The 23,729-nt window shown below is 42.0% G+C and overlaps 1 long non-coding RNA gene across 1 annotated transcript; it reads right to left on the bottom strand.

The window, feature by feature from the left end:
* Positions 1-829: 829 nt before the first annotated feature.
* LOC310660657 lies at positions 830-18,077 on the bottom strand. Its single transcript, XR_014503582.1, has 5 exons — positions 17,954-18,077; positions 13,904-14,026; positions 11,402-11,496; positions 3,342-3,391; positions 830-998 (listed from the first exon to the last, which is right to left on the bottom strand). It is a non-coding gene; the product is annotated as an uncharacterized lncRNA (long non-coding RNA).
* Positions 18,078-23,729: the final 5,652 nt, after the last annotated feature.

The raw sequence follows: 23,729 nt of genomic DNA, 5'->3' as shown, positions 1-23,729 counted from the left end.
GTTGTTCTCCCGCTGCCATAGCCCCAGCTGATTTACAACCACTTTGCGTTTGATGTTGGACAGGATAATTTCATCAGTCTCCAACCCTTGTGATCATGTCCCAAAATGACTAGTCAGGTGAAGCCCTGGCAGAAGATTGCTTGTCACCTGTAGGAAGTAGCTGTCTGCTATGAGTAGTCTCTTCAGTCATAAATGTAATCATCTGTTAGTTATTCATTGAGCTATACTTCACGGTCTGGATGTAGCAGTGAGGGTAGTGTACAAAGCACCTTGGTAGCAAAATATATGAAACAGTGGTTGTGTTCACTGAAGACAATGGGAGGGCATCTATTTGTATTTTATTTATAAAGCTGGACACTATTTGCATCCAAGTTCATCTCTCAAATTTATTGAGAGGGTGGTGCTGAAGAATCTGTTTTAAAGGAGAACACTAATCTGAGAAGCACCATGCAATTTTTGCTTCAGCTAGGTACTTCATTACAATCTTAGGGCAATGGTATTGCAGTGATTTGAGGCGGGCGTCTCAACAATTTGTTCATTATAGTGAACGTCCAAATTCTAGTGAACGTTGAAAGGTACATCTTAAAACTACTGCCTGCATCTTGGTGCTTCTGTCCATCTGCCTCCTGGAACCAAGAAGACACGAAGTTGTTATTATTCAGGTTTGTGGTTTTTGCTGCAGGTGTTGACAAAGGCATGGATTTCTTTTCTTATTTATAAAACTATATATACTGCAATATGTGGTGTCAGAACATTGCTTGGACAAGATTCAGATTCTTGGCTGTTCCAATTGTATCAGTAGTGCTATGTACCTATTAAGATAGCCTACCTTTGGAGACTGATGAATATAATTATCTTTCAGAGTACTCTGGGGGGGAGCGGTGTGTTGATGGTAGCCTTCTTGCTGGCTGCTTGGTAAATCAGGGGAATAAACATCTTGTCTGGGCTCTTCACATGATTGCCTCTAGATGCCCACCTGGCAGTGAATTCATTTGCCCCTGGGGAACGTGGTACAAAGGTTTTCGTAAACAGAAACCCAGACAATGCCAGCTGAATCCTGTGAATTTCCCCAAAACAAGATTTGCTCAACTTGTTGGATATACACATGCATACAACCCCATTTGAGAGTGCCTCTCTGAGTTTCCCAATATTCACAAAAATGGTGTAAGTTCATCAGACCAACATTTTGAACATTATTATAACAGTGACATCCTCTACATGTTAATATTTGACTGAATAGGACATTTTTTGGGATGATGGGAATGGTAGTCCAAAAAACACTGGAGACCCAAGTTTGGGAAATCCTGGTTTAGAACAATGTATTTATTTGAGTTATACACTCTTCAGCATATGACTTTTCTTAGTGCAATGATTTCATATTTCCTATAGTGTACATGCAGTTTTTGATATGCCATAACATTCTGTGGTTTTCTGGTGAACTCTATAAGGACCCAGTTGGGACTCAGCTATGCAGCTGCAAAAATAAAACATTTTAAGTGTGCTGTAAAGTGCAATACACAAATTTGACACTAGATGGCGACAGTAAGCTACGGCAAAATCAATGTATTTTCCAAAACTTTTTTTTTTTTAAAGCATTTTCACAGCATTTGTGTAGATTCCACCTGGGTTAAAGCGTGGTGCTGATAATGCTAAGGTCATGGGTTTGATCCCCATATGGGCCAGCTGCATATTCCTGCAATGCAAGGAGTTAGACCAGATGGCCCTCAGGGTCCCTTCCAACTCTACAATTCTGTGATTCTATGATTTCTGCATTTGCATGCAAAATTAGTTTTTCCTATAAAAGAAGGCTGTCCTAGTATATTATTTTACTAGGTAAAGGTAAAGGTACCCCTGCCCGTACGGGCCAGTCTTGACAGACTCTAGGGTTGTGGGCTCATCTCACTCTATAGGCCGGGAGCCAGCGCTGTCCGCAGACACTTCCGGGTCACGTGGCCAGCATGACAAGCTGCATCTGGCGAGCCAGCGCAGCACACGGAACGCTGTTTACCTTCCCGCCAGTAAGCGGTCCCTATTTATCTACTTGCACCCGGGGGTGCTTTCGAACTGCTAGGTTGGTAGGCGCTGGGACCGAGCGACGGGAGCGCACCCCGCCGCGGGGATTCGAACCGCCGACCTTTCGATCGGCAAGTCCTAGGCGCTGAGGTTTTACCCACAGCACCACCCGCGTCCCTATTATTTTACTATAGCCATTTAAAAAAGGAAACAATTTTTCTAAAGGGATATGATGTTCATGTAAGAAAAAGCATGCATATAACATATGTTTGTTATGCATGACAAGTGTACATCTTCTGGGAGTCCTACGCTGAAGGATAGCCTATACACTTATTAAATAAAAAATCAGTTTATTGCCTCCCAGATAGCTGAACGCTAAATGATTATAATATATTTAACTAAATTTGCATAAGTTTAATATAACATTTTATGGCCTTCCATCTGGGAGAAATAGCAATCTTAGGAAGTGGGATGCCATAAAGATCATTTTCAATAGAAATTAGGAAGAGCTTCAAAGTTAGCTCCCCCCTTAGTCTTCTCAGTAGAAACTTGGCAACATAATTGTTCCAGGGATGAGATCATGGGTTTCTGAATTCACTACATGGAAAATTGGAGTAGCTAAATTTTAAAAAGGGGAAATATACCCTCTGAAAAAGACAGCTTGTAATGGACATGCTGATGTCTGACTATACAAAGTCCCTCCAGGCACGACAGTAAAAAAAGGGGGTGTTTTTGTTTAATAAGGCTTTCCACATATAAAGAAAGAGCCTTTGGCAATTGGAGAAGCTCTTTTGTGGCATCCAGTGCCATTTGTCTCTTATAAACTCACAGGAAAAACTGCAGTAAAAGGTGTCAAGAATATTCCATATTCACCCCTGGGAGGAATTGCTTCACACAAGCCAAATCTTGTAGTTCACCAAATAGTCTTTCACAAAGGTATTGGTTTATAATGCTGGATTATCTCTCTCTCAACCACCCCCTCTTTCGTTGCATACACACCATACATTTAAGGAATTTTGCTTCCCCCAAAGAATCCTGGAAATTGCAGTTTACTGCCCACAATGCTACAGTTCCCAGCACCCTTATCAAGCTACACTTCCCAGGGGTTTTTTGAGAACGCTAGGTATGTTAAATGTATAGTGTATACACAGCATCAATCTAAAACATCTCACCTCTTGAGGTAAGGCAGGAAGGACCCTTCCAACTGCACAGGTAGACACTCCTTCTAGTGTCTAGTCCAGGAACATCTAGAGGACCACAGAGGTTGCTTGAAAAGCCATGGGCTATGACCACACCTTATCCCAAAGCTCCCCACTGATGTCACTTACCTGGCAAATGTCAGGAGATGGAGCAGGAAATCCTTTTTAAGTCGCGATGCCTGCATGAAATGAGGGGACAGAATCAACTCCAGAAGTCAGAGGGGTTAAGCTAAGGCAGCATTGCTGAAGGCAAGGCGATGGGCCTTCTCCCCTCAGCCAATGGGCGCTCTCATTCTTTTTGGATCCCACAGAAGGGAGGTAGTGGCAGCAGCAGCATAACAAGACTGGTTTAAGCAACGGCTGGCAGAAACTTCATTGGAAACTCTGCATTCCCCCCCACTTCCCAGAAGCTCAGAGACACCTAGGAAGCTCTGGGAGGGACAGTTGGTTAAGGTGGCCTCAATTTACACCCAAGAAAAAGGGAGAAGGACAAAGAGAGATGTGAAGAGCAGTGAACCCTGAGGAGGAAGGAAACAGGGGCTGTTTCCAGAGCCAAGAGCAACTGAACTCTGGGTGGGGTTTCTCTGTTATTTGTCCATTGTCATTGCCCCCACTTTTTTTAAACTAAAGGTTGATTCTTGTGGTGCTGTAGACTTTGGAACAGGGTCTGCCTCTTGCCTGAGAGAAAGTAGAAGCTTCTCACTACCACATGTCATCCACCCTGGCAGAGCACAGAACTGCCTTCCCACCATAATATTCAGCCCAGCAGGAGCCCAGCAATCCCCCAACTCCTCCCAGCACAAGTGAATCAAGTCTTGGCAGCCCTACAACAAGGACATTATGCAGCATAGCTGTTAACAGGCAGCAGCCAAAGCACTTCTTTGCAGGCAACGTATGTGCTCCGCTCTGACTGCGATGCATTTAAGAAGAGATGTGAATCTTTACAGCACATTTATTCCAGAGTCAGCAGAATCCTTTCAAGGGTTTTCACCACTCGTGTTAAATACAAATTTTTGTTATGTATCCGTCTTGAAGCTTCGCCAGTTACGGTAATCAAATCATTTCGGTTTCACAATAATGATCCTTCTGAGACCATCCCTATTTACTGCCTACCACTGTTAATTTATTTAGGATGACATATACGATGTTTACATTTTATATCATTTTAAAGGCAGAGGATGAAATGAAAGCAGGTTGCTTTTAATTCCCACCCTACCCTCCAAAAATAAAGGTATAACACTTGCCTAATGCTCAAACGATATCAAAATAAAATGCATTCTGTTGTTAAGGCAGAAAGTCACAAAGATCTGTTCCACTTTGCTGAAACTAATATTTGCTTGCTTTAGTGGCATTTTTTTTTCGGTTGGTAGGCCAAATGTCTGTATTAAAAAGGCCTTATTTGACCTGGGTCTGCTAGCTGAGGGAGTAGTCAACATGCTGCCCTCCATATGTTCATGAACCACAACACCCATCATCCCTGGCCATTGACCATTCTGCTTGAGGCTGATAGAAGTTGTAGTCCAACAACTAAAGTGGGTAGAAGCTATAACACAGTTAGCTTACCTAACTGTCCTAATCCCAGTAAGAGACATTGCGCAATCATATTTCCCATCATGGGTTAGCTTAGGGTAACAGTTGGTGCACCTACTGCTGCTGTTGTAGTTCTTTACCCATTTCTAGCAAAGACCAGCACAAATCTGTCACACATCATGCTGAAAAGACCTTGGTGGGGAGACCGGGCCAGTGCTGGATTTAAGTACAGTGGTACCCTGCAAGACGAATGCCTCGGAAGACGAAAAACTTGCTAGACGAAAGGGTTTTTCGTTTTCTGAGGTGCTTCGCAAGACGGATTTTCCTAAGGGCTTGCTTCACTAGACAAAACGGCCCTGCCTCTTGTGTCATGGCGACGGTCACTGCACACACGCACGCTCGCTTCCCCGCTCCTCCGGCTCCCTCCCACCTTCCGGCTGATGGCTCCTCCGCCTCCCTCCGCCCTTCTGGCTGACAGTTAGTGCCTCGCGCCGCTGCCCACCCCCCTCGCGCGCTCCCCTCAGAGAGCCGTTGCCGCCAGCAGCCAGCGTTGCAGCCAGAGTCGCGCTCCTGAGCCCCGCCGCCCTCCAGCAGCCGAGTCGCACGGTGGCCACAACGCGCGGGTGAGTCTGAGGTACCGGCCACGGAAGCTGTCCTGCTTCTCCCCGCCCCTCCCCGCCGTTGTTAGTGTTTAAATGCAGTGGTGTTTCGCAAGACAAGAAAACTCGCACAACGAAAAAACTCGCGGAACGAATTAATTTCGTCTTGCAAGGCACCACTGTATAAGCTAAACAGGCTATATCTTAGGGCCCCACTCTCTTGGGGGCCCCAAAAAAAATTAAAGGGAAAAAAGTGGATGTACATTTCCCAAATATAAGATAAAAAAACAAATAAAATAAAACCTACATACAGCAACAGTGCTTTGTGCTCCTATGATGTAAGTAATGGCCCCCGCCTGCTAGCCTGCTCCCTAAAATATCACTGGTTTGCTCATTCCTATATATAAGGTGCCTACATGGACCAGTTGCATGGCAACATGTAGCATGCAGCTGCAGACTGCAGTGTAGCACAGTTGGATGTAGGTCAAGTTGTTGTACCTGTTTTCTAATATTAAAGAGTGCTTGTAGACTGATGATCAGGCAGTATAGACCATGGGTATGAGTCTTACGCCTACTGATTGAATTCATGTAATACATAATTTATTTATGTTGATCCCATTATGAATTTAGATACCTACTAGGTCCATAAATTACCATATATTCAAGACAAAAAAACAGTGACAATTTGTTGTTGACAAAGGACAGCTGGACATATAAAGGGCCCCATTACCTTCAGTAGCTTAGGGCCTCCTCAGACCTAAATCCAGCACTGGTAATGCCCCTAATACTCTGTGTTATGCTGGCCGTAACTGTAACTGTGGCTGCTAAACTCCTTCCACTTAGCTGACTTGTAAATTATATTATGCAGAATGCACTTGCTACACATATCTATGAAACTGCAGCAGAGGCTTGCGGACACTTTTTGTTTGTTTTCGTTCAAGGTAGGAAATATCCGACCAAAGCTGGCGACTTCAAAGACACTTTAATCACAGCTCACAGGAAGGGATATTCTGCAATACGAAACGCATCACATTTCAAAGCGCCGAAAGGTCAAGCACAGCCTCTGGCAATGCAAAACGAAGCTGATAAGGATGATATCCTTCTGAAATAAGCCTTTCCAACACTCTGTCTCCAAAGAACTATCAGGAAAGGTCCATTATTGATCAATGATTCCATCACAGATTCTAGCAATGGCCCCAAGGCTTAAGAGGGTTCACTCTCCTCCGCCAACTTCCCCTCCACTTCTTGCCCTCCCTCCTGGAGCCCCAGGTGGCCATTTCAGTGGGGAGCAGTCAGTGGTGCCACCTTGGAATGGGAGCAAAGCTGTGATGATACAATGGGCGAAAGTTGTAGGACATAATATACAGATAGTTACAGGTAGGTAGCCGTGTTTGTCTGCTGTAGTCGAAACAAAATATAATTTTTTTTAAAAAAAGAATTGTATCTGAAGAAGTGTGCATGCAGTAACAAACTTAGTTAGTCTCTAAGGTGCTACTGGAAGGAATTTTTTTTATAATATACAAATGACAGACTGGGAGAGGCTATGGAAAATACTGAAATTTACGGCATGTTCTTTATTGAAAGAATATTATATGAAAATGATGTACCAGTGGTATTTGACCCTGGTAAAACTATGTATAGAATACGGTAAAGTATATAGAATACGTATCAATATATGCTGGAAATGTAAGGAAAAAGAAGGTACCTTTTATCATATGTGGTGGAACTGTAATATAACTTTAAAATTTATGGGAAATGATATATAATGAAATGAAAAAAAAAGTTTAAAATAACTTGTTAAAAACTAGAAGCATTTTTATTAGGAATTATAGGTACCATGATCCCAAAAGACCAGAGGAAATAGTTCATGTATGAAATGAGAAGCAGCCCCGGCCAGAGAAGAATGGCAAATAAAGTTGATGGGCTATGCCAAAATGGCAAAACTAACTGGGAAGCTCAGGAACCAAGAAGATAAGAAATTTCTACAATATGAGCTCATTACAATGGTTTACTGGAGCCTGACAAGTCTACAGTCTAATACGGTAGGTCTCTAGCTGGACTTTGGCCCCACCATGATGTAATTAACTGAGAGAGACCATTTCCTGCAGTGGATTTTTTAGTATACCCTGCTGCTCAGACGATAATACTTCAAACTTGATTATATTACAAGAAAAAGAATTGTGAATGTGTAAATTAAGGAGGAGGTGGGCATGGGTGACTAATATATACCAGTAGCCAGCCTAGGATATGAAGCAATTGGTTAGTTAGCCCATATTACACCCAGCACTTTTCCAGACTTAGAAAAGAAAAGGAATTAGGAAGCTCTTGCCATAGAGCACATATATTGGCTATGGGTTTAGTCCAACTGAACTGATTTAAATCCATGTATCTCAGGTTTGATGGACATGAACTGGGCTGGCATGTGACAATATTGGAGAGGGGGGGGAGGGAGGGAGGGAGAGAGAGAGAGAGAGAGAGAGAGAGAGAGAATGTGACTGTTCAGTCATGTGAGGTTATAGAAGTAGATTTTGCATAAGGCGCTCATGGCCATTGGAATACCTAATATGTGACGGTTTTCTGAGCAGTAAGTTACATACTGCTCAGATGAACTGGTATGGCGATAGCACCGTAGCAAACAATGCCTTCTAAATATTTTTCTCAAGAGGCGCCAATTCATTGCAAAGATGCATATTTTAACTCCAAATTCACAAGTGCAGCTTGACACCCATCAATCACGTTGCCTCCATTAGTATCCTTTAAGGAAAGAAACACCCCCTAAATCCCATCAGCGTTTCAGTTTTACAGTACCTTACATCTGCATGTGGCAGCGCCATTATCCGTCTCCATACATAAAATAAAATAGGCAAAATATGCACAGCCAGTCATTTGGATCAATGGAAAATGGAGACAGCACTTCTCCTGCCCAAGCTCGTGGCATGGCCTTCACTACGAACAATATCAGAGCCATCACAGTCTCTTGCCACCACAGGGTGCCTTACAGATAGATGAGTAAGAAGCAGTGCTTTATAGCTACCACCTGCAAATTTCACAGCGCTGGCAAGTGCGCTGTACTGCTGTACTAGAACAGGATAATTGCTGGAGACAGAGTTGGCAAGAACAGTAGATGGGAGATATGTTCAATTGCACATGAGTATAGTAGGTGAACTGTTAAAATAAAGACCTGCCATTAAATGCTGAGCAGCTGGCAAATCTAGATAATCTGTTTTGGTTGCTGCAGATAGGGTAAAAAGTCATCAACTAATACGTTTTTAAAATATGTTTCATTTGTATGATAATAGGCTCTCATTCTAACTCGTTCAAATACCCATAACAGAGAGGCTTGGACAGAGACCATAACAAAGTTATGCAGAAGCTTTTGCTGAGCAGTACACCAAACTTTTTGAAATCTATTTTTTTAAAACAAAAACAAAAAACCTGAAATCGAGTTTTCTTATGAATGCATATACGGACAGTGACGATGTCCACCAAGAATGCAAAGTTTCTACACTATAGCACCAGGGACAGCTCAGTACATGCAATAGGAAATTTGTTTTTGAATGTGCAGGAGCTCTGTGCTGTTTTACGTTTAGAAACTGTATTTAAAACAGTGATGCAATTGTCCAATGCTACAATGCAGCCATAGGTTGCATTCTGGTACCACCTAGGGCCATGTCTACCATTAAGCAGAGTGAGGTGGCCACCTAAGCTGGCTGTTGCTGAAGAGCAGAGTTAGACCAAGTTATATGCAAGGCAGCCTAGTCCTCGCTCCTTCTGCTAACCTGCTGCCTCCAGGTGTGCTGGAGAATTCTGTCCCTTTGCTGGTGGTGAAGTGAGGTTCAACCATTCAGCAGCTGTACATGGAAGGAAGGGAAACATCATCTTCTCCTTTGCCTCAAGCAACAAAATGTCCTGGGCTGGCCCTGATAACATCCCATTTAGACGTCTGAAGTGTCTGGTACTGTACATAGGGCTCTTTCTGGTGATTGTTCAGAAATGTCAGTTGGCCCCTTCTTTGTTTTCAAAGCAAGGTCTTGCTTTATTTCAGTCACATTTCTTTAGCAGGAGCCATCATATCACTATGTATCTTATGCTTGCTGGGCTTATGTGGTATCTCAGGACTTGGCTAGATTAGAAAAAGGGAAATAATAATAATAATAATAATAATAATAATAATAATAATAATAATAATAATAATTATACCCTGCCCTTCCCGGTTCAAAAACCGGGCTCAGGGAGGCTAACAACAAATTTAAAACACTTAATTGTAAAAAGCAGCATAAAATACAGTATAAAAACATGAATAAAAATAAAATTCAAAAATTCAGAAATCAGATTAGGGGAAATAAGCATTAGATAATCCCCAGGGCTAGCTGGCTGAATTGGTCCTACTTGGGCCAGCAAGGAGGCCAGGGGAGAATTAGCTGTGGGGTCTCAGAGCGGGTAATCTTCATAAAAGGGGAGGGGAGGGAAGAGAAGGAAAATAAATGATCAGGCTGAATTCAAATTAAAGGCCAGGTGGAACAGTTCTGTATTACAGGCCCAACAGAAGGAGGTTAAATCCTGAAGGGCCCTAGTCTCATGGGACAGAGCATTCCACCAGGTCGGAGCCATCACTGAAAAGGCCCTGGCTCTGGTGGAGGATAGTCTGACTTCCTTAGGGCCCGGGATCTCTAAACTATGGTTATTCATGGACCTTAAGGTCCTTTGTGGGGCATACCAGGAGAGGTGGTCCCGTAAATATGAGAAAAGTGTTTTATATGTATTCTATATGCATTATAACACAGATGGCGCTATGGAGTTCTGTTTTTCTCATACAAAGTTTACAACGTTTTTTCCTGAAACGTTTCTTTGACGCGTCTAGATCCAGCCTCAGAGCTGTCATTCCTGCTACTGTTAACATGCTAAAATTGTTTTATTATTATTATTATTCTGCATGCCACCTAGAATATGTGTCAATGTAAAAAGATGGGATACAAATAAGATTGCAGCAGCTAACCGAACAATGTTCTTTTACTTCATATATATATGTGTGTGTGTGTGTGTGTGTGTGTGTGTGTGTATATATATATATATATATATATAGTGTTGCTTTAAAAGCCTCACTGCAAGCCAGTTCACAAGTCCCTGGGGGAAAGGAAGGTCTGATTACTGAGACTACAGTCCTATAACTACTTAGCTGGGAGTGAGCCCCATAACCTGTGCTGTATCAAGAGTAGATCCACTGCAAATAATGTTCATTCATTTCAATGAGTTGGCTCTGAGCAGAGCTGATACCGGGTATAAACCCATTGGGTCTTACTTCTGAATAGACATGTAAAGGATTGCACTGTATATATCCCAAAGAAGAAACATCATTATACCTGTTGGGGGTCGAGTGGAGAACTGCGGACAGAGTGAAACACATCTACACCATGCATTTAATGCACATTGTACTACTTTAATAGTTCTGGCTTACCCCCTAAAGAATTCTGGGAACTGTAGTTCATTAAGGGTGCTGGGGGGGGTTAGCTCTTGGGGAGAACTGCATAGGATTATTTGAGGGGAAGCCATGGCTGTTAAAGTGGTATAAATATGCATTAAATGTATGGTGTTGATGAACAAGGGGGAAAGCAGAACAAAGAATAAGCTAAATAGTAGGTCACTGAAAAGAAAAGAAGTGGAAACAAATCCATTATCACCAAGTAACTCTTTTAAATGAAAGTCCTTTTTTATTTTAAGGCTCTGCAAAAGCCCTTTACAGCAAGATATATATATTTTTAAAATGAAAGAAAAACAAGGGGGAAAGCACCCCTGTCTAACACACATGTACCCCCAGCCCACCCCGCAAAAAATGTCATGTATAAAAGTCCCTGTCGTTGGCAGCTGCCACATTTTCATTTTGGCAGACGTCTGAAAATTGCTGGCAAGGCCATGGAGTAAGGGTAAAAGACAAATGGTTTGTCATGAAACCTTTAACTAAGCTGATATTTCAGCAGCAAGGATGCCAGCATTTTTCTTTTGTTCCTGCTTTGCAGAATGGACATGACAGCCTCATCAGCATTGTTAATACATTGGCATTACCTGGCAGATTATTCATCCCTGCACCAGTCACTCAAGTGAGTTTCGGAAAGAAAGAAAAAATGACATGCCAAAATCTTCCTCGTGTCTAAGATGCCCTAAAAGAGGGAGGGATTAAGTTTTATTATTATGTAAACGCAAAAACAGATATTAGAGGCCTAATCTGGTCTGTTTAACAAGACATTTGCAGTTGTGGTGAAACGCTTTTATAAGCCAATAGCCCATAAAGATCAACAGTTATCTCTGCAGAAACCTATTCAGCAGCAGAGATATTCCCCAGTTCTTTCTTACATATGCTTTCAAGGGATCTGACAAAGTGCAGCAGTGAATGGGGAAGCGACTTGCGAATGTTTACGGATATTTCAACTTGACAGTATCAGAGTCACAATTTATAAAGGGGACTGGAACACCATGGGAGGAAAGCCATTTTTATTTCCTTGCCCCCCCCAAAAAAATACATGGAAAGTTTATTATTTATTTCCTCTGCAGGGGAAGATGGGTAAAGGTGTGATTTTACATTTTCCTGAAATCTGAAAAGACTTGCTTATCATGATGGTCAAATATGATTGAGCCTGGATAGCTCAGCTGGCTAGAGCATGGCGCTGATAATGCCAAGGTTGCAGGTTCCGTTCCTGAATTTGACAGCTGCATATCCCTGCATTGTAGGGGGTTGGACTAAAATAAGCAGGCATGGCCAAATTTGGCCCTCCAGCTGTTTTGGGACTACAACTCCCATCATCCCTAGCTAACAGGACCAGTTCAATTCTATGACAGCATAAAACCTATTAGGCTGCAGTCTAAAGTCCACTCCAGCCCCTGACAAGTCCCGAACCCTCAGCTATGTAAGCCCTGAACATTGTGCTGTGAAAAGATGCATAATAATTAGTAGTAGTAGTAGTAGTAGTAGTAGAAACCCACCCCTACCACTTCCAATCCTGGCCTGAGCAAGCCAGCTGCAGGGTCTAGGATGTGGTGGGGGCTCTAGCATAGGATCTCACGACTGTCTGTGAAATGCTGCCTGAATTCAAGATTCCCTTTGAATCTGAGAGAATGGCATTCAAATCTTAATTCCGCCATGGCAGAGTACTCTCTCTCCCAGCCTCAGTTCCACAGCTGTGAAATGAGAATACTAATAACCTCTTTTAAAATGATGATGAATATGCTAAGGGTGATAATCTGTAATTTAAAATGGAAAATTCAGCAATAACAAATAACCAGGTGGCTTTTCATCAGGACTGAACCCTTTAACTGATTCATTGGTTAGATTAATTGATTTTTTTAACTGTTGTTTGACCAAAAAAAGGTGATTAATAAGGCTTACTTTTCTTTCTTTCTTTCTTTCTTTCTTTCTTTCTTTCTTTCTTTCTTTCTTTCTTTTAACTATTATTTTCAACACAAGCACTTATAAACATTGCAGCTGAGAAGCACCAAATGGAATTCATCCTATTCTTTCTCACAGAAGGAAATGTCTCTTCTGGTGATGTGCTGAAATATTCTTTGTCATTTATCTCCTTGGCCATCCTCTGCCAAGAAAATAAATTGCATTTGAAAATGCTCAAAGTACAAGTAAAATTATGGAGAAATTCTCATGGGTGGGATGCGGGTGGTTTTGCTTTTGATGTGTTTTTACTTAGGGTGTTTGTTTGTCCTTTTTGTGTTCTATCCAGAATCTCTCCAGTGGTCTGTACTCTTCAGGTTTCCCAGAGTGCAATATTTTAAATTTTAAAATAAATAGTGTTGAATTTTTTTAAATAAAAAAATGTAGAAGAACCTATTTGAAACAAAACCAGCAAGTGTACTGATGATCTCACCATAGCTGTCAACGTTTCCCTTTTTTAAAGGGAAATTCCCTTATTCCAAATAGGATTCCTCGCAAGAAAAGGGAAAAGTTGACAGCTATGGGATCTCACACATTTGGTAGCCAGTTTTCCATGCTTAAGTTATAACCCAGGGGGAAGACATGGGTAATTCCTCCCATGGGACTTTTTCAGATGAGTAATCCTGGACAGATAGGCAGAGCACCTCAGAGCACTGGAGAAAGGTTTAATGGAAAGAAAGCCACGCATGCCACCCTCAGCCACCTTGCAATGGTAAGTAAGTTCATTTTTGCACCCACCAAAATTCTAAAGAAACTCTAAAGTACCCTGCGAATGAGGCAGAAAAACACCAGCATTTTTCACAGTGGGGGGAAAAAAAACTTTCAAGAAATTGTAGGACAGGCACACAGCATTAGAGATGAGGGCTTCAATAGCACATTCAAGAAACATTGAACTCTGTGCTGGGTGGTTTTCATTAATATAATAAATTTTAAGTTTGGTGCTTATTGAACATCAGAAACGTTAACATATTAATGAGAACATACCACCATTTTCCAGCTCTAAGCAATAGATTTCCATAGAGAATTATCAGGCCAATTCAACACTTCCAGGTTCCTTGAACACCCTCATTGTTAACTGTTTCTCAATTGTTCTGTGTAATGAAAACCTCAAGTATTTGTACACTCACCCTGCTTCAGAAATGTTGTGAATTTTGTAAATTAGAAAATCAGTGTTAAGTTGCCCTTGAAAGTTTGGATATATCAAAAGTTGTCTCCCTTTGTTTGTCTGGTGCTCTCTTTTCTTTCCAGATCTGAATAAATACATAAAATGGCTAAGTATCTTAAAAGGAAAAACTAGATTATAGAGTCTGAATTTTTCACATGGTCACAACTAAATTTAAAGTAGCAATTTCTTTATTATAATGACGACGATGTGATATACTTTGAGACCCAAGCAACCCGTTTATGTGACAAGGTTATTCAAATGGAGCATAGCCAGGAAGTTATTGCTCGGCTCTTGCAAAGGCATCAGCCGAGGGAGCAGCAATAAAATAAAGAAATAAATAAATGAACAACAAACATTGCCACAGCAGTGTTTTGTGGAGTTTGCCATCTGGGTACTTCAACAATCAATCAGCCCTCTTATGAGACTCCAGCTGTTTACTCCATCCCTTCATGAAGGGGAAAGAGAAAAGAGATAGAAAAACACACAGAGAGAGAGAGAGAGAAACATGGGGAGAAAGTAGAACATCACTTCTGACATTCAATTAGATTGCTGTGACTTTGAGATGATTTTTAGGTAATGGGGAGATGAATCCATTGGAACTGATGTAGAATTTGACTGAGGTGGAATTCTGTGTTGATCTGGGGGTTATATAGCCCCATCAAATTTAGGATGAATTTTTCTGAAGACTCACTGGCATTTATGGTTCTGGGGCATAAATGAGGATGTTCAAATGATAAACAGGGCAAAGTTTCTGAAACTTTAATTGCTGTGTAGAAAAGGGAGATTCAACAGGTGTAACTTGTGATCAGTACTACAAGCTGGTGGAATTGCTGGAACAGTGGAAGCAATGCAGACAACACCACCAGAATGGGCAGCAGTAAGGTAAAAAAGATAAAAGTAAAGGACCCCTGGACAGTTAAGTCCAGTCAAAGGCGACTATGGGGTGCAGTGCTCATCTCGCTTTCAGGTTGAGGGAGCCGGTGTTTGTCCACAGACAGCTTTCGGGTCATGTGGCCAGCATGACTAAACCGCTTCTGGCACAAAGGGACACTGTGATGAGTGGCAGAGTGCACAGAAACACCATTTACCTTCCAGCTGCAGTGGTACCTATTTATCTACTTGCACTGGTGTGCTTTCAAACTGCTAGTTTGGCAGGAGCTGGGACAGAGCAACAGGAGCTCACCCCATTGCAGGGATTCGAACTGCTGACCTTCTCATCAGCAAGCCTAAAAGGCTCAGTGGTTTAGACCACAGCACCACCCGCATTCCTGGGCAGTATAAAAAGCAGTGTGAAACAGGACTTTGTTCTTGCTCCAACTTTTATTGGGATTCTGTCCTGTCCTGTTTCTCACATGCCTGAAGGTTGATGGTGCTCCTCAGCTCATCGGGGAGGAAGGAACATCCAGCTCTTCCAAGACAGGCAGAGTATGGACAAATGTATTGGCAAGGCAGCTACGGCAATGCCTCACCTCTCCAAAACAGTATGAGAGAATGTGATACTAATGACCAATACCAAGATGAAGGTCTACCAGGCTCATGTGTTGAGCACACTGCTTTATGGAAGTGAGTTGTGAGCAACTTACACCCGCCAGGAGCAACACCTCAATGCCTTCCATATGTGCTGCATCAGGAAGATTCTGGGCACTATGTGCCAGGACAGAGTCTCAATCAAATATGTGCTCTCCAAAGCCCACATTCCCAGCATGTTCATACTTCTGTCTCTACACTGGTTTGGCCATGTCCACAGAAAGGAAGTTGACCAACTCTGGGTTAGAATGATGTCTGCAAATGTGACATGAAGGCTGGCAACATTAACCCTGCCATATAGGAATCCATTGCAGATGATCGCAGTGCCTGCTGACAAATAGGTCATGAATCCACAGCAGCGTCCAGAGGAGGAATGACTGCTTGGGGCAGTGCAGAGAGAAGCATTGCCATGGTGCACCTGTAGCAGCAAAACCAAACACCTTCATCTGTCCCACCTGAAATAAAACATCTCTACAGCCACAGCAGACGCTGCAATGCTCCAATGGTTTGACCCCCAAAGGAACACCCCTCCATTGTCTCCCGAGACAGACTAATGCCAACAGATGTTATGTATTTTTGTGTTTTCATATTTTTTACTGCCCTGTGATCCTCAGCAGTATAGAAATTTAATAACTTAATACAGTTTTTTAGCATCTCAGAAGCCAAACATTTCAGTTTTTGAAAGTCGAAAACCTGGAAGTAAGTAAATGCTTCCATTTTTTAACTTCCGAGGCAGCTTCCTGTTTGAGTTTTCCATATGTTTTGAGGCTTCCATATTGAATTTTCAGTTTTTGAATGTCTTGGAAGTTCAACGGTCTTCCGGAACTTATTACATTTGAAAACCGAGGTACCACTGTATTATTATTACCACCAACAACAAAAACAACAATATGATAGATGAGTCATGTTATGATAGTATCTTTTTTTTTTAATCGGCTTCAGCAGCCCTAGAAGCAGTCAGTCATTCAAGTTACTGAGAACTATTCTTGAAGATGGATGGCTGGTATTTTTGTCACTGTAAGTAAATTTTGGCCTAATCCTAACATTATAGCATTTCAGACCGATGTAACACTAGACAATGGGTGGCAGGTACTTACAGACTGTTGCAATTATCAAAAAATGCACGTTGGTGTTCTAATTATAGTTAACAATAGGAATGTCAACATCTTTACACAACAGTGGAGCTGTACACTTGTTCAGTTATTCACATGCAATGCTCAACGAATCAGCAGTCTGTGTACACAATAAATGCACACAATAAATTTGTAGGGACAGCTCATATTGTACCTGTATTCACTATAATGCATGAACAAGCCTAGTGTCTCTGGTGCCAGGAGAAAACTGAGCAAGAACTGTAGTATATACTTCATCACTGGTGGAATCTTTTAAATATTAACTTCCAGATGTAATTTAATAAATACAAACTAATAAAAATAATTAAAACAAGGCAGATTTCCGTTTGCTAGTGAATCTTAGAAATGCTTTAATTGAGTGAGAGGAAAATGTAATTAACATGCTAATTGCCAGCACACTAAAGGCTGCTGAAAGTGGCTATAAAAGTCCTTGAGAACAGTTTGTTTGCCTTCACTCTTAAGCAGGCTAGACAGCACCCCCCCAGTCCTGTTTATGTTATTAATTTGCTTAGCAAACTTCTCCGCTTTCATTCTGGCTAGTTAGTGCACACACAAGGAGTGAGAGCTCTTGTCAAGGGTGTTATTTGCTCTGGCTCGAGCAGATGAGCAGATCCAATCAGACTGAAATGTGAGGGGTTTCTCTCCCCCCACCCTCCAGTCACATAATAGACCCTTGGCTTATCAAAGGCTCTTATCTGATTTGGGGGGGAGGGATTCAAAGGTAAACTTCAGAGCTCATGGAATTAAAAGACAAATGAGATGTCATAATTATCAAAGTGGCTAATTTAGAAAATTAAGCCATTCACATAGGTGACATAATTGCTTGTCACAATCACTCTTTTTCTCGTTAGCCTTCTTCCCGTCAGCACCAACAAGCACAGAAACATTCTTTAGCACCGAGAAGCAAGCTAAAGGCTGCCATCAAATGAATGAATGTGCTGGATTTCATGGATTTAATAAAATATTCTACTTTTGCATAGGATCGGGGTTGTTTTCTGATCACTATTATTTTTTAATAATGACCTTCTATTAAACCAGCAGCATTCAGCATATTGCTTTTGGACAAAATATTGTTAGGTTAAATGTGTGGTTCCAACAAACTGAAGCCTTGCACCTTATTCAGAAGCCCTCTCAGTCTATGTCAAGGAAGGTCTACTGGCCAAGCTGGATGGGTAAGGTTAGTCCAGGGCCTAAGGATACTAAACTGTGCCCAGGCAAAAGCCAGAACATGAAATTCAGCAACTCACCATATGAGGCAAATGCACACAAGCCCAGAAGCTCCCACATCAAGTCCCAGCATTTCCTTCTGCCTCTTTTTTCTGTTTGCCATTACTTTATATTTATAGTCTTACGTTTCTGTGGATCAAACACTCAGCCTGCAATCCTCCATACTCTTCTTCAGAAAAATCCCTTTGAGGTCACCAGGACTTATATCTGCTTAGTATATGCTTGAAAGAATATTGCCACAGCCTCTGTAATGATCAGATCTAGAGAGATTAAATTCTGAGTTACAGTTTTCAGTACAAACAGATTTTTTTAAAACAACAACAACAACTTGTGGTTCTATTTTGGTCAATTTAAATAGTATTGTATGCGAGAAAGCTGTTAGTATGTGCTGTATCTGGACTATAATATTCTTTATGAGTCAGCAAGTACAAAAATTATTAAGGTCAATTTCCAAGAAAGGAAATGAGTCTGTATTGCTATGCGAGTTTCAAGCCATGACATTGTAAATGGGCAAGGTTAAACATTTTGGATTAAAAACATGACTGTGAGATTGATTAAGGTCTTACAGTCCTGTAAAGTTGGTGGAACCCAGCTGACATGACTTATAGTTTGCTGAATCCAGAGAGATTACATTGATGTCATTCATTTGAAGAGATAGTTCATCCTGAATGCATACACTGAAGCTGTCATCTGTATGTTTCACAAATATTCATGTGACTAACATGTTTTGATTAGAGTAACACCAGGCCACAGCATTCAGTAGGTCATATGTCTAAAGAGTTATTATGCGAAGTCAAAACCTGCCAGGGGTGGGGAATCCTCCAACAATATTGAATCTAATAACACCATCGAAAACCGGAGTTCCAGAACATTTATGTTGGTATTTTATTCCACACCTCATAATGTCTGTGATTAGGTTAACCTTAATAATATAAAACACCCAGCTAACGTTCGACACTAATATTACACACTATCCTGCCTTAGTATGAGTTTTTCATTCCCTGATTGACAAAAAAGGCGGGGGGGGGGAAGAGCTTAAGGTGCATTGGCATTTCAGAATAAATATGATTTCTATAGCATAACTGGATTATCTTCTTTGTTTGGCACTGAACTGGTGATTCTCACTTGTCTTTGTGTTTGTGTGTTTTGTTGTTGTTGTTGTTTAGTCTTTTAGTCGTGTCCGACTCTTCGTGACCCCATGGACCAGAGCACGCCAGGCACTCCTGTCTTCCACTGCCTCCCGCAGTTTGGTCAAACTCATGCTGGTAGCTTTGAGAACACTGTCCAACCATCTTGTCCTCTGTCGTCCCCTTCTCCCTGTGCCCTCCATCTTTCCCAACATCAGGGTCTTTTCCAGGGAGTCTTCTCTTCTCATGAGGTGGCCAAAGTACTGGAGCCTCAGCTTCAGGATCTGTCCTTCCAGTGAGCACTCAGGGCTGATTTCCTCAGAATGGATAGGTTTGATCTTCTTGCAGTCAAAGGGTCTCTCAAGAGTCTCCTCCAGCACCATTATTCAAAAACATCAATTCTTCGGCAATCAGCCTTCTTTATGGTCCAGCTCTCACTTCCATACATCACTACTGGGAAAACCATAGTTTAACTATACAGACCTTTGTCGGCAAGCTGCTTTTAAAGATGCTGTCTAGGTTTGTCATCGCTTTTCTTCCAACAAGCAGGCATCTTTTAATTTCGTGACTGCTGTCACCATCTGCAGTGATCATGGAGCCTAAGAAAGTAAAATCTCTCACTGCCTCCATTTCTTCCCCTTCTATTTGCCATGGACTAGTAGATACAGAAGGCTGAGGCAATGCTTCTGCACCAGGGTTAAAGTATTAGGATTGGGTCATGGGACTGTATGTATCTTTCTCCCAGCCACTGACCTTTCAAGTACAAATTATCCTCTTTTCTGATTGCCTTGTCCATTGCTGCTTGGTATGACTGCAGACCAAGGTTAATGCCAACAAGGGCTTCCCCTAACCAGGATTTGAAGCAAGGATGGAGCTTGTTACAAATTTAGTATGAGCAGTTTTATGCTGTCTCAGCCATTAGAGCCTGCTTTGTCACTTCTTAGTATTTTGTTAGCATAAATATATTTAGAAGCCATCCTAGGTCTCTCATGTTTTCCTCTTATCATCAAGGTTTCCACTTAATCCATCAAGTTCCACTGGTTTCAAAAGGACTTAAATGTAACTTTCTCTGAATAACGTCCTATGTGTAGAGTGGTGGCGTTTTTTAAAGTCATGAATTGACCAAATGAACTCATTACTTGAAACAGAAGAGCCGCAATCCACAAACTGTTTATTTCATCCTCTATTTACGATATCATTCCTGTGCTTCCTGAATAATTCTTGCATCAGCAGAACTTGTTCTGCCCAAAACAAATAAATATGTGATATGCTTTACTTCGATTGCTTTCCTCAGAACATGGGGTCTCGGCATCTTTGTCAAGCAGGTCCAGATATTTTATTTTAGTCCGTGGCATAGAATCGTAGAATTGTAGAGTTGGAAGAGAGTGTGAAGGTCATTGAGTCCAATCCCCTGCAAAGCAGGAATCTTTTGACCAACTTGTGGCTCAAACCCACAACCTGAGATTAAGAGTCTCATGCTCTACCATCTGAGCTATCCCAGGCCACATTCTGCCTACATACAGTATTATTATGCAACAATGCAGGAATCAAACTAATGCCAACATAATCCAGTGCCATTGTGGGGGATATGAAAACATGTCTAGGGTGTTCTCTTTTCTATTTTGAGAGTTAAGACAGTGGGCTGGATTCAACTAAATGAAATGAGGCTGCATTTTAATGTTGTATTTTAATCCTGTTTTTAAGTTCTATTTTAATCAAAATTTTTTATACCTGGTGTTAGCAGCCCTGAGCCCAGTCTTGGCTGGGGAGGGTGGGGTATAAGTTGTTGTTGTTGTTGTTGTTGTTGTTGTTGTTATAAGCCAGCACAAGGAATTCCATTAGCGCAGTGGGGATTCCTCCCTCACCTCTCCTTGCTTGCCCCCTAAACCCCAAAATAACCTCTGTGGGGGCAGAAGAACCCCAGAACAGTGTGGAGTGGGAGGGCGACAGAAAATGGTTCTGTCAATTATATTTGTCCTGACAGAAGGTTTGTAACAGCACAACACTGAATTTCTCCCCCCAAAATTATCTGTGAATTGCTAAGGAGTTCTCCTAATTAAAGGCTGAAATTTACAGGCCACAGATAAGGAGGCATGACATACTTTATTCCACTGCAGCCGCCGCCAGCCTAATGGCTTCTAGGCTGGGGCTGATGGGAATTGTAGTTTAAAACACCTGCAGGACACCAGGTCTGGGAAAGCTTCTTTACTGGGTTCCTTATTTTGCTGGAAAATACCCCCCCATTTGAAGCAGAAATGTATCTAGAACCCATCTCTTGGGAAAGTTAAGGTCAAGTCACATGCATGGTTTGCAAAGATTCCTTTTCCAACTGCTTCACTGCCACCAAAGAGAAGTAGCAACCTTTTTCCTCAGCTTCTGTGAATGAGCACACTTAGGTAAGGATCATCCACAGGAATTCTTGCAGGGATTCCTTCCTCCTGCTTAATTGCCTGTTTTATAACAATTTGATCTGGTTCTGGACTAGCACTGTCGCAAAGGGAGGCTTTCCAGTCGCCCTATTTGGAAACCCCCAGAAGTGTGATCAAATATATTTATGATGCCCTTTGGCTACGTGTTTGATTTTCATGACCAAAAAACCCCAAACAAACAGAAAGAAGAAAAGCTTCTGACTCTTTAAAGGTTTCTCTTTAGCTATTATTGCTGGCCTGCAGCCACACATTCTCTTATGTAGAGGATCAAAGACGCCATTAGTGTGAGAGTTGGTCGATACAATGTAAGCTCTACTTAAGCACATTGCTCACAACATTCCTGCTTTTAAAAGGGTCGCATACAAGGGATGGATGTCTTATTCCTGAACAAAATGTATAACAATTTTACATTCCCCAGCATTCTTGAGTTGTGTGATTTGTGCCTATTTAGAGTTTGGGTTTAATTTGTTTTCTTATGTCTTAAGATGACTCAAGCCACTTTAAAACCCAACACAAAGAACTGTTAGAATATGAAATACAGAGACTTGTTTATTATATTTCAATCCAATTTTTCAGACAATTGCCTCCCAAAGTGGCTCATAGCAGTCTCCCTCTCTCTTTTTTTAATGACAGACAAGCCCCACCATTGGGCTTGTGAACTTTAAAAGACCAGACACATGTGGGAAGGAGAACAGAAGAGAAAGGGAGGGGAGGTCTCACAGGCCAAGGCTAATTGGTAAGTATATGTGGGCATTTACATCTTGTTCAGAGGCGGCTGGTGTTCTAACTTGAATAGGGGCTGGTGGCACCTGCTCCTGTGGCAGATGGATGTGGGGAGGGGGGGAGAACATCCTTTCCCCTTATTTCTACAGGCAACTGGCACCTGGAGCTGAATGTTCTTTCTAGCAGGGAGGGAGAAGCAACACTGAAAGACATGAATAGATCAATTGAACTACCTAGTTCAATAATGTCTACATCAACTGGCAGTAGCTCTTCTGAGCTTGCTATCTATCATCTATCTATCTATCATCTATCAACTGCTTGCTTACAATTGTCTCTAAGCAGTGTATGAGGAATGTGATATAGCACAATTAAAATAAAAATGGGCAAAAAATTCAAAGGCAGGAAAAATAAAACCTTCAGTAGATGCTGGAAGTTCAACAAATCGGGGCCTGTCTGGCCTCAGCTAGATGGGAGTTCGATAAAATTGGGCCAACAGCTCCCAATGGCTATGGGCTGTGCATCTGAGTCATGGGCAACCATCAATAGCGACTCTGCCGAAGATCTCAGTGACTGGGCAGGGAAGTAAGGGTTCTTGAGATATACTGTAGATATTTAGACAAGTTGTTAAGGGCTTTAGGCAAGAGTCTTTCACAGCAACATCTGGAGATGCAGGGGATTGGAGCTGCACTTTCTCTGGCCGATCGATGGGGCCAGGCCGATCTCCCACTTGCCATTATGTCCTTCCTGGGAGGAAGTGGAGAAAAGCCTCCAAATTGCCCTTGGCCCTGACCAACAGCAGAAACTACAGCGTTCTGCCCTTCAGCTCAGTAGTTCCATGGCAACTGGAAGTTGGAGACAAGTGCACTTTCTGGCAGGGCAGGAGGGAAGTAAACGACCTGCAGCTCCTGATGGAGCACAGCTTCTTGGTCTTCCTCTTGCCTTGATGTTCTTCCTGGGAGGCAGCAGCTGCGACCTCTCAGTGGCCCTTGGTCCCCTGGCCAGTGACAGAAGCTAAAGCTGGCTTCTCTTCTGCTCTCCAGGCCTAGAGTAACTGTAATAAATCACTGAAGAAGAAAAAAATGATATGAAAAGGAAGGTTCAAGCATAAGATAATTTGAATAGCACCAGACTTGGGGAGTGACTGTACTTCAGCTGTGGAGCTCATGCTTTGCATGCAGAATGTCCCAGGTTCCATCTCTCAAATTTCTAGCTCAAAGGAGCTGGTGGTATGGAAGACCTCTGCCTAGGACCCCAGAGTAGGTGCCAGTCACAGTGGAAAAGAGAGAGCTAGATGGACTAATAGTCTGACTCTGACCCAGCAGGAAGGCAGATTTCTGTGTTGCCCAAGTACAAGTGTTTTGTTACTAGGGATGTTGGAAAATTCAGATGAAAACAGAAGTTGCTGGTGCTCACTTATTTTTTCTGTATCCGAAACAGAAATCAATTGAGCAGATATGGTCGGCATTTGCTACTGTTGCACACAATACATATGGCTGTTGATAGGTAACCAAGGATATCCGCATCTTTACCAGCTGGGGTCACACCATGGTGTTGAAAGCAGGGGGTAGAGAGAGCAGCACCATGCAGGTTCATGGCTACTGATTGACCTCCTCGCCTTCATT

The sequence above is a fragment of the Podarcis tiliguerta genome, assembly GCF_965153285.1.
Source record: "Podarcis tiliguerta genome assembly, chromosome: 12".
Lineage (NCBI taxonomy): Eukaryota > Metazoa > Chordata > Lepidosauria > Squamata > Lacertidae > Podarcis > Podarcis tiliguerta.
The sequence above is the reverse complement of the archived record's forward strand: the minus strand, read 5'-3'. Positions and strand labels throughout refer to the sequence as shown.